The sequence below is a fragment of the Taudactylus pleione genome, unplaced genomic scaffold (genome assembly GCF_031769625.1).
Source record: "Taudactylus pleione unplaced genomic scaffold, aTauple2 ptg000095l, whole genome shotgun sequence".
NCBI lineage: Eukaryota > Metazoa > Chordata > Amphibia > Anura > Myobatrachidae > Taudactylus > Taudactylus pleione.
In genome coordinates this window covers 24011040-24023468 of record NW_028284497.1, presented here as the reverse complement: position 1 = coordinate 24023468, position 12429 = coordinate 24011040, and the positions used below count along the sequence as shown (strand labels likewise).

Genomic DNA, 12429 nt, shown 5'->3' with positions numbered 1-12429 from the left:
TGTATCCAAGCGCCTGCAAACCACACCGTCAACTCCCTCCTCGTCAATTTCCTCCTTAGTCAGGATCGGAAGTAGTCCTGCAGGCCATGTCACTGGCATGACTAACTCTCCTATCCCGGATTCCTCCGGAGGATCCTGCATTGCTACGCCTCCTGCTGCCGCTGCTGCTGTTGCTGCTGCTGGGAGTCGTTCATCATCCCAGAGAGGAAGTAGGAACACCACTACTTTTACTAAACAATTGACCCTCCAACAGTCATTAGCGAGGAGGATGAAGTACGACAGCAGTCATCCTGAAGCAAAACGTATAACTGAGGCCTTGACTGCTATGTTGGTGTTAGACGTGCGTCCGGTATCCGCCATTAGTGCAGTGGGATTTAGACAATTGATGGAGGTAGTGTGTCCCCAGTTCCAAATCCCATCTAGATTCCACTTCACTAGGCAGGCGATACCGAGACTGTACAGAAACGTCAGAAAAAGTGTCCTCAGTGTCCTGAAAAATGCCGTTGTACATAATGTCCACTTAACCACAGACATGTGGACAAGTGGAACAGGGCAGACTAAGGACTATATGACTGTGACAGCCCACTGGGTAGATGTATCACCTTACGTAGCGTCACCAGTCGCAGCATCTCAGAAATGCCAGCTCGTTCCAAGGCAGGCTACGCTGTGTATCACCGGTTTCAGTAAGAGGCACACCACCGACAACCTCTTAGAGAAACTGAGGGAAATCATCGCCCAGTGGCTTACCCCACTTAGACTATCCTGGGGATTTGTGATATCTGACAACGCCACCAATATTGTGCGGGCATTACATCTGGGAAAATTCCAGCACGTCCCATGTTTTGCTCACACAATAAACTTGATGGTGCAGAATTTTCTGAAAAGCGACAGGGGCGTGCAGGAGACGCTTTGGGTGGCCCGAAAAATTTCTGGCCACTTTTTCCATTCAGCGACTGTGTGCCGAAGACTGGAGCGCCAGCAAACACTCTTGAACCTGCCCCGCCATCACCTGAAGCAAGAGGTTGTGACGCAGTGGAACTCAACCCTCTATGTGCTTCAGAGGAGGAGGAGCAGCAAAAGGCCAATCAAGCCTATACATCCACCTATGACATAGGCAAAGGAGGGGGTATGCACCTGACTCAAGCGCAGTGGAGAATGATTTCCGTGTTGTGCAAGGTTCTGCAGCCCTTCGAACTTGCCACACGTGAAGTCAGTTCAGACACTGCCAGCTTGAGTCAGGTCATTCCCCTCATCAGGCTTTTGCAGAAGCAGCTGGAGAAAGTGAAGGAGGAGCTAAGATGGAGCGATTCCGCTCGGCATGTGGGACTTGTGGATGAAGCCCTTCATTCGCTTTGCCAGGATTCCAGGGTGGTCAATCTGTTGAAATCAGACCACTACATTTTGGCCACCGTGCTCGATCCTAGGTTTAAAGCCTATGTGGTGTCTCTCTTTCTGGCCGACACAAGCCTGCAGAGGTGCAAAGACCTGCTGGTGAACACACTGTCAGCTGAAGCGGAACGTGACACGTCAACAGCTCCTTCTTCATTTTCTCCCGCAACTGGGGCTGCCAGGAAAAAACTTAGGTATCCTAAGCAACCCGCTGGCGGTGATGCAGGGCAGGCAGTACCAAGTTTGGACATCTGATCCAGACTGAAGGACCTGGCAACAATTTCTGACATGTCTACTGTCACTGCATATGATACTGTCACCATTGACAGAATGGTGGAGGATTACATCGGTGACAGCATCCAAGTAGGCATGTCAGACAGTCCATACCTGTACTGGCTGGAAAAAGAGGCAATTTGGAGGCCCCTGTACAAACTGGCTCTATTTTACCTGAGTTGCCCCCCCTCCAGTGTGTACTCCGAAAGAGTGTTTAGTGCAGCCGGGAACCTTGTCAGCGAAAGGCGTAGGAGGTTGCTTCCACAGAATGTGGAGAAGATGATGTTCATCAAAATGAATTATCAGCTCTTCCAGGGAGACCAGCCACAGAGGGACCTGTGGTGGTGGGTTCAAGTGGGGACGAGTTAATACTTTGTGAGGATGAGGATGTACACACTGAAGAGGGTGAGGAATCGGTGGATGAGGAGGATGAGGATGACATCTTGCCTCCGTAGACCCAGTTTGTGCAGGGACAGATTAATTGCCAGCTTGTTCTGTGGGGGCCCAAACGAACCAATCATTTCAGCCACAGTTGTGTGGCAGACCCTGGCGCTGAAATGATTGGTTTGTTAAAGTGTGCATGTCCTGTTTATACAACATAAGGGTGGGTGGGAGGGCCCAAGGACAATTCCATCTTGCACCTCTTTTTTTTCTTTGCATTATGTACAGTTTGGGGCCTAGTTTTTCAAACTGCCATCCTGTCTGCCACTGCAGTATCACGCCTAGATGGGTCACATGTTTGTGCCACCCACTCGTGTCGCTTAGCATAGTCATCCAGCTACCTCGGTGCAACCTTTTGGACATAAAAACACTATTGTGAGGTATGAGGTGTTCAGAATAGACTGGAAATGAGTGGAAATTAAGGTTATTGAGGTTAATAATAGCATAGGAGCAGAAAAACCTACAAATTCTGTGATTTTAGCTGTTTTTATGCTTTTCTTCAAAAAAATACAGATCCAAAACACAAAACCCAGAACCCAAAACACGGAAGGGTGGTTTTGGCAAAACCAATCCAGATCCAAAACACGAAGAAAGATCCAGATCCAAAACCAAAACACAAAACACGAAAAGTGGCCGGTGCACACCCCTAGTTTAAATATATTGTATAGATTATATTGCAGGATGGTGAAAACAATATATGGATACACAATACAGGCAGAACATATACAGACAGATAAATGAAATTATACTTGCAATGTGTCCAAATAAGCATGCTAAAGTCCATGTGTATGTAATGAGTGCAGTATTCAAAGAGACTGATCTTAGATTTCATGTGGCTTATATACCTTTACCAAGAATGCACTTGTGTAGGTGGTGGTTAGTGACCTTTCCCCAATTACGGACAGCTGGAACAATAGGTCACTGCTTGCTGTAGACAAGTGGTGAAAACCAGCAAATTCAAAATGTACACATCACCACTTCTACCTAAGCTGCCATTTTGGGAATGACATCCTAGGTCCTTCACAGGTATGATGTGGCTAGTGGAACAGCATAAATTACTGCTCAGAAAATCACACAGGAATTTGTCTGCACACATTTTACTGGACTAGATTTTAAAAGATGTGTCAACTTCTTGAAATAAAACAACAACTACATACAGCAAATCATTCACAACTAATGGAAAAGTCAAACATTACAATGGGACATATAAAAAAAAAACTTTCTAAAAAATACAGAGAAACTAGTTTACATTGGCCAGAAGCTTTACCATTAGTTCTGCATTCAATCAGAATAACCACTAGAGGAGAATTAAATATTTCCTCCTATGAGATACTGTTTGGAAAGCTGCCCAATGTTGTTATTGCACCAGCATATGAACTTAGGGCCTGATTCAGGTTGGTTTGCACGCACTCGCTCACAGCACAAATCTGCTATTGAATGCAATTGCATGGCAACCGTTGCACTATAGCAAGACACCCACAACTGTATAAAGCCACCCACTTCCCATGACATGCATCCGCAAGTCAGCAAAAACATCAGTAACATCAAGTAACAGCAATTTCATATGCACAGTTGTGGTGGACCATGACCTGCTACACAAACTGCTAGACTTCCTCTCATCAACTAGATCTCTGGCTATGTATACAATCGCAGGGACTTAATTATGCATGCCTCTGTAATGGCATTCAAATGCACAGGCACGCTTGCATTCACCCGACCCCCCTCTCTCCATCTCCAAAAGGTCACTTCCTGTCAATCACTGTGTAATAGGGCTGCATGTTTACTGCAATCGAATTCCGATTGCAGCGGCTGGTTTGTGCACATGCACTGCGATGCATGCACATGAGCAGAATGCAGACATCGGCCAGCTGCATACGAACGCAGCCTTGCAAACTAACCTGAATCAGGTCCATAGTAAGAGAAATTACTTCAATGTAAATTATCTCATCTCACTAAGCAACTAGCAATGTGCTGCTGTAATCAGTCACAGCCTATCACTGTGGAAGGTGCTTGCCATGATCTACAACCTGGTGATGAAGTGATGGTCCAGAATTTCCTGAGATTAGACTTGCTGATAGACCAGTCGGAAGGACCTTATCGAGTTTTGCTGACAACTCCAGCTGCTGTTAAAATAAATGAGAAAATGATGTAGATTCACATTGCACAGTGTAAATAATTAAATCTCCTGAGACAGCTCAGACAGAGGATATTCTTCAAGAAAATAGGATTGGATGACATGACCAATCATACATATGATAAATATCCATTATATGATAATAGTGCACTAGGAAGCACATGTGTACATAAAGACTAATAAAGGGAAGATCATAAAGATGATTTAACAAGAAAGTCCATGATAGAAATGCATAGTAGGATTGCAAAGACACTTAACAAAAGTAAATGTTGGATTTGTACTCTCCTATGAGTGTAGAGGCAGGCATACCTATACATATCAACACCATACAAGCTCACTTTATCAACACCACATACATGATATATATCTTGCCATAAGCAAACAAATAGGAATCAACCCTGTTTTAACAATGCACCTAAAATGCAATCTGTAGTAGATTTTCCATATCTTAATGTATCAGCAACTAGTATAATTTATACCCCTGCCTTGCAAGTGACATTTGCTATAGGGAGACCTGAGTTTGCATTAATATAGATGATAAACAATGTATTGGACAGAAAATTAATTATAAGGATAAATAAGGTTCTATTAGCAAATTGCATGTTAAAGGACAAAATCTGGGTTATACTAAATGTACATGAGCAACATTTGTAACTAAGATGCCTAGTACCTGTTCATTGATTAATCTAAGCTCCTGTTGGTATTAATACTTTTGATAATGCAACTTGTACAGATGAAGCAGAAAACAATACGGCTTACTTTATGACATTTATGGTACTCACTTATACTAAAGTAGCATTCCCTTGCCTAAGGGTATGTATTGGGTTTGTGGAAAATTGGCCTATTCATGGATTCCCTTAAGAGCCAGTGGATAATGAGTACTCCTCTCTGTAGTTCCCTTTGTAAAAGTTACTGACCACTAAGATCAATACCAGAAAAACATACCTGTAGAACATGACTTGATGTCTGCTGATCTGAATTACCTGAAACAGCATAGAAAGAGGGAAGTGAAAAAAGGGGATATATACTTTAGATTCTCAGATGGTGAACATACTGCTGGAGTACATTTTTCATTTTCCAGTATTTTCATGGTAGAAAATGTGAGTTCAGAAATATAGACTTTATTGGATCAGATGATAGGAGAATTGGTTGTTTCTCTTAATCAATCAGTGGAAGAAGTTGCGCAAATTTGGAAGGTGGCTTTATAGAAAAGAATGGCGCTGGACCAAATGCCAGCTGGAGATGGTACATGTGCTGTAGTAGGTCAAGAATGTTGCACATATACTGTATAGATGATAATAAGTCATACATTATTGGACATTTAAATAAGGTTGAAGAATTACAGAAAAACTTGAGGAAGATAGGTGCTGGAGAAGAATGGACCCTCTTGGTTACAGATGTGTCCAAATATATGTTACCTCTGTGCATTACAAGTCACGTTAAACATAATGTATTAGTGCCGTGCGACTTAAAATTATATTTGACATTCCAAAATTCTGTGTGCGACTATGGGTGTATCTGTATGCAAAATTCTATGTTACAGGTTCAGCGGCTGTGACACTGTAACATATAATTTCACATGCAGATATACCCACAGTTGCACACAGACTATATGCATGCCACATATTTTAATCAGCAATAGCTGCTTGAGCATCATGTTCACATTGCTTTGCAAATAATACACATTAGAAGGTAAAACGTCACACGAAAAGACATGTTACCGAGTCATGCCACGGCATGGCACAACTAGAAGGGCTGTTTAATGCATTAGGAAGTAAGATATATGTGGACATATTGGTAGGTACAAGTGTTGCTGACTTTTCTCTGGCATATTACAATAAATGTGTCATGTCCAAAGTAGAATTTAGGCCCGGACTGGGCGTAGAGAAATCCTTACAACCATTTTCCTGAAATTGGAGTGAGGCTGGATGCAGTGGATTCCTATTCATGAATGTCACCGCCTTAGCAGAAGTGGCAGAGGATGGTGGTCCAGATAAAGCTAACCCCTCCGGGGAATGCAGAGCACCTCTTCTGGAGCAGGCTGAGATGCAGGAACCTGGTACCAGTGCTGGCAGAATGGTGGTGGAGGAGAATCTGTAACGTAGCACAGGTAGTGATGTAGGTCACCAAAACTGTAATGGAACAGACCAAATGGCAATGACACTTCGAAGTGGAGCAGGAAGCCAAAGAATTCTGCAATAGGGTACTGCAAATTGGAACACTTGAACCAAACGAGACTATGGAGCACAGAGTACTAGCACACAGACTAGCTGTGGAAGATGTTGCACTGGCAGCTCTAGAACTCCCAGGAAGTGCTTAAGTACCTAGTGCTTTGGCTAAATTGGCTGTCAAAGTCCACTGAATCATGCAGACAGGATTGGAACATTCCAGTCATGTGACTAGCTCCAAGATGGTGGTGTCCAGCACCCGGCAGTATCAGTACGGACTCCCTGCCACCGCACCTTCGCCATGCCAGAGATCCAGCACTTACACTCTGGAACCTGCCCATACACCCTGCTAGCCACCAGCATCCTGCATCCCCACCAGATGGACCCAGCAAGAGCGCCCGTACAGGTAAGTCCTGGACCACCTGCGGTGCTCCAGTGTGGCCTGTGACAATATGTTAAGCATTATTGTTTTAGGCATATTATTCATAGGCTCAGTAGCGCTGAGCATCTTTTCATGCTGCTCTTTACCTTCAAATGCGTCTTATTTGCATAGCAATGTGAATAGGACACATGCAGCTTATGCTGATTTAAATGATATGTAGCATGCCCAATGGTGGTATTTGTGAATGGTGGGCCCAGGTGCATAAATTTGCTTTAGGTTCCCCTCCTCTGCCCTACTCCAAGTTCAAAAGTGCAGTGGGGGACAGAGAGAGGTAGAGGGTGACAGGGAGAGGCAAGAGGTAGACAAAGAAAGGCAAGAAGGTGACAAGAAGAGGGTGACAAGGAGAAGCAGTGGGTTACAGGGAGAGATAACAGTCAGTGGGTGACAGGGAGAGGGAAGAGGCAGTGGGTGACAGGGAGAGGGTGATAGGCAGATGTGAAAGGGAGAGGCAGGGAGATGCAGTGGGTGCCCGACACATTATACCACACTGTGTTATCCCCCACATTATCTCACACTGTAGTGTCCCACACATTATGCTACACTGTAGTACCCCACATTATGCCACCTGTAGTGCCCAAACATAATGCAACACTGTAGTGCCCACACATTATGCCACCAGTAGTCCCCATACATTATGCCACCTGTAGTGCTCACACATTATTCTACAATGTAGTACCCCCACATTATGCCACCTGTAGTGCCCACACACTGCGTGTAGATGCCGGCTGGGTCAGTCACAACCTTGATAACAGCCTGCCAAGCAGCTGCACTGCAGCCTGCCATACAGGCAGTGTGGACCCCTATATTGTGGCAGGCCCTGGTGCAGTGCACCGGCTGCACTGCCAGTAGTTCCACCCCTGAGCATGCCTATATTCTGTGTGCAAATGCAGGTGTATCTGCATGCAAAATGCTATCATACAGTGTCAGTAGCTATGACACTAGCATTTCGCATGTAGATATACTTGCATTTGCACATAGAATATAGACATGCTGCATATAATTTAATCAGCAGAATCTGCTTGTGCATTCTTTTGCATCACTGTGCAGATAAGATGCATTTGAAGGTAAAAAGTTGCATGAAAATATGTTCTGCGCTACCGAGCCATGCCACGCTACAACTAGTAGTGCTGTTTAACATGCAAGGAAGTAAGAAGTATGTGAACACATCTGTATCTTAATTACTGGGTAGAGTAGCAATCACAATTTGTGTATAGCAACTTACATAAAACATATGAAAATCTGATTGATGAGGCTCTATATGATATCCTAGAAGCAGGAAATGAGTTAGGAAGGAATGTTGAACATGTTAGGCAATAATCTTAATAATATTTCAGTCTCTTAGATGCCTATTCATCATCACTTAATTTTTACAAAAGCAGGTGAAAATTAATATTTTCACCTGTTATTGTAAAAATTAAGTTATCGGGCCATTCATCAAGAAGGTGTAGCAGGAGAAATCACAGATATCTCCTACCACTGGCAGAATAGCCCTCTGTCCCCATACACTAGTATGGGGACAGAATTTATCAAGCTCCAAAAATACAATATTTTAGGCTTGAGTGCAGGAGCATATCCCATCTACAGATGGCTAGTGCTCCTGCTCTGGGCTCACAACTTGCTCCTTCCCTATGGGAAAGAGTCCCGGATTGTGAAGAGGGATCCTTTTGGATCCCTCCACCCGTTTATCTCCTTCCACCGGACTTCTGGACTGTTGTGTGCATACGTGACCTGTAGGTCATGCATGCGCTCTAACATCACTGCTTCAAAAGGAGCAGGTAAAAGATTCACTGCTCCTTTCATAGCAGTGAAGCCACTCATGGTGACAGCTTATTTTTGGATCAGCTGTCTCGTCACTGGAGCAATGAAACATTGCTCCAGTGTCCGTGGTGAGTTGGAATGTTAATATCAGTTTGGATGCTGATAATTAACATCATGAATAGACCCCTTAGTCACACCAAAGGTTCACATAAAATTAGGATACCCTTGTCTAATGCATTAAGTATCAGATTTAATCCAGTCCCCATGCATCTACCCATTCTTTTGTTGTATGTTATCCTAAACCTCCTTAGTAATTCAGAGATGAACCTTTTCATTTGTGTAATAGGGTGTTGATAATATCAGTAGAGATAGGAATAATATACATAAGTGAATACTAAATGGAAGCTGAATGATCAAGACTATAAAATATCATCATCAGCACATACCTAAGGAGCAAATAAGGAGATGGTGTTATCCTATTGGGGCCAAGCTCCTGAATTACAGCTTTGCAGTCCCCATAGAAACCTATAGGTGTGTGAATGCTATCTGAAATTGAGGTTTTGCAGCTGATATCAGAGACATCTGCTGTCACGCCTCCTTTATACATTCGGGGGATACTTGTAGAATAGGTTGTTAATTGGTTTTCAATTAGCAATAGCAAAAAACTGCTAAAACATTTATTTTATATTCTTTGAAATTTAGTTTTACTTTACATACATCACGTTCTACTGTACTGTTTTTTAATCTTTTTATTGAAGGTTTTTCATTACATCAACAAAACAATTATAAAAGTATACAATACAAGGTAAAGCAATTTACATGAAAATTACCAGACAAATTGTATGTGAGAGAGTCAAATGGATCTCAACATATAACATATATCTTGTTTTGTATATTCTATATAGAACAGATTAGATACTGTACATGGGATCCAGCAATGTAGAAGAAGAAAAAGAGAGGAAGAAAGGGATAAGGGGAGTTGAATGGAAGGGGGTGAATGCAAGTCAATATAGAACTTGATTATTTGAGAAGTTATATCCAATAACATAATTAAAATTAAAGAGTTGTCAATGAGGGTTCAGCTTTAAAGTGAGTGGTCCATGGAGTCCAGGCCTTAACAAAGTGATCTGGAGTATCATGTATGATTGGAGATATGCATTCCATTCTGTAGGTGGAGCAGATAGCATTTATTTCCATTGAACTGCTATCAGGCATTTAGCTGTGATCAAAATGTGTTTAATCAACTTTTGTTGAGCGCGTGTAACACTTGGGATAGGACGAGAAAGTAGGGAATATAAAGGAGTGTTTGGTATTTGAATACCAACTACATCACAAATCATTTTATGAATTTCTAGCCAATATATGTGCTCATGAGGGCATGACCACCAAATATGCAGCAGGGTTCCTCACTGTCCACACAGTTTCCAACAAAGGTCAGAAGAGGTGGAATATATTGAATGCAAATGAGTAGGAACTAAGGCCCTCATTCAGAGCCGTACGCTCTGAGCAGAGCGCACGCTCTGAATGAGGGCCGGGCTCCATTTTCATGGAGCGTCCTCCTGGATGCTCGTATAGCTGTGGGTCACCACCCACAGGCTATACGAGCGTGCTTTGTGATGGCCGCGATGGTCGAGACCTCATCCAGATGTTTCTCCATTTTGAAGATAAAACTCGATGAATGTGAGAGATTACTGCTAAACTCTCACATTTTCAGAACTCTCACCCTATTACATTTGGCCCATGGTGTTAGTTGGGTTGCTCAGTAGTATACCTAGGCCTCCGAGGTGCAATGTTTTTGCAATAAACGCATCTTAACCTTTGGCCATTTACCTGCCCAAATAAGATGTGCGATCTATATTTGAAGATTTCTTGGAATCTTAGTAGGGATATGGATTGGAAGTGTCTGCCATAAGTATAACAGCCAAGGTAATTTGGTCATTTTGATCACAGCTATACAACCAATCCAAGAAATAAAAAGTTTTTTCCAGGTGAAAAGGTCAGATTTAATGGAGGAAAATAACCTTGGGAAGTTGGCTGTATTGAGGGTGGAGTATGATTCAGTAAGATAGACTCCCAGGTATTTCAGCCTCCAAGGTATTTCAGCCTATCCGAATTGATTTTATAATTGGAATGCCAACTATAAGTAGCAATTTCAGAAAATAAATTGGAAGGGACAAATGGGTGTCCATCTAGGTCAAAATGGCATCATCTGCATACAGAGTGATTTTGTGCTCTAAGTCACCAACAGAAATACCGGAGATACTGTTGCTGAGTCTAATCTTGGTGGCTAAGGGTTTCATCACCAATGCAAATAGTAGCTTGGAGAGAGGTGCATTATTTAGGGTAACAGTGATGAAGCTGGGTTAGGGAGGATAATGTATATTCTTATTCTGAGATAAGTTTGTGGGCTTCCCATAAAATAGGGGGGAGAGATGTCAGGAGTAGAATTATTTGCATAATACTCTGTCAGAGCCGGGGCAATTTCCTTGATGTGTGTTTTTTTAATTTTTTAAGGAGAAGTGATTAATTTAAATGCCAGAATCAGATTGGAGAGGTAGAGTAAGGGATGCAGAGCTCTAGTTCAATTGCAAGGTGATCTGAACAAGGGATAGGGAGAGTTTGAGCCCTGGGGACTTTCTGGTTAGAGTCACTGTTAACTACAAAATAATCAATATGTGTATGAAGATCATGAGGCGGAGAATAAAGTGTATATCCTCTTGCCATAGGATACAGGGCAAACCGTGTTCAGGTGAGATCTATGTAGTTTGTGGTCTAGAATAGTATTAAAATCACCACCTATAATAGTAAGACATCTTGGTAGCTGAGAGAGGTGGTTAAAGAAGGTGTTGAACAAGGAACCCTGCTGCATAGTATAATCGTGGCTTGGTTAAATGAACCTGATAGTATGAGGTATCGATTGTGATCATCAGCAATGGAATTATGTATAGTGATAGGAAAGTCTCATTGAATCATGATTGCAGTGCCTCTGAGTTTAGCTGACATATTTTAGTAAAAGACTTGGGGGTACAATTTACATGCTATAGAAGGATGAGGAACCTTGAGATGTGTCTCTTGGAGCATTATTATGACAGGATTACAGCAATTAAAGTACTGAATAGCCGTGGCCCTTTAAGTGGTAGAGTTTAACCCATTAGCGTTAAGTGTAAACTTCATGAAGGATGAATAGTGAGTAGTTCTGAAATGGATATGATGGGCATATTGACTGGCAATAGAGAAAGGGAGGAGAGAGAAAGGAAAATACATAAACGAGAGAGATGAAAACTACTGTGGTAAGATGTATAGAGATATCCTTTCCCGTACAAAGGCCGGGTCTAAACAAGAAAGGAAGAATGCCACCTGGACCTTTCTTTTGGTGGGGACATGGCATAAAAGTTAAATCGTATTAAGTGAGAATGTGATATACATTCAGGGTGGGTAGCTGAATAAAAGCTGTGACCATGAGATCAGGGAGCGAAATAAATTGGGTGATATGGAGATGCAGAAATAAAGTATCAAGCTAATCAATTAACTATCAGCATGGGTAAAAAAAAGGTAACATTGTGAAAAAATTAGTAAATGAAAAACAGTATATATGCATGCTATGAACTTATGAAGGCTTAAGGCCTGGGAAAAGACCAAAGTTTGGATCAACATAACTGACAAACAACATATCGGGTAAATCAGGGCAGTAAACAATATAGTATCAAGGTTAAGAAAACCCAGAGTAAAATAGATAAACTTATACACCTGCCACAACCCGAAAGTGGAGAGAGTCTAAACTCTTACAAATCTAGAGTTAAGAGCAGAAACAAACTATTAACATC

General features: G+C 42.3%; 1 pseudogene; it reads left to right on the top strand.

Moving 5' to 3' along the window:
- LOC148526678 (uncharacterized) overlaps positions 1-12429 on the top strand; it is a 145420-nt pseudogene that overhangs the window by 5549 nt on the left and 127442 nt on the right.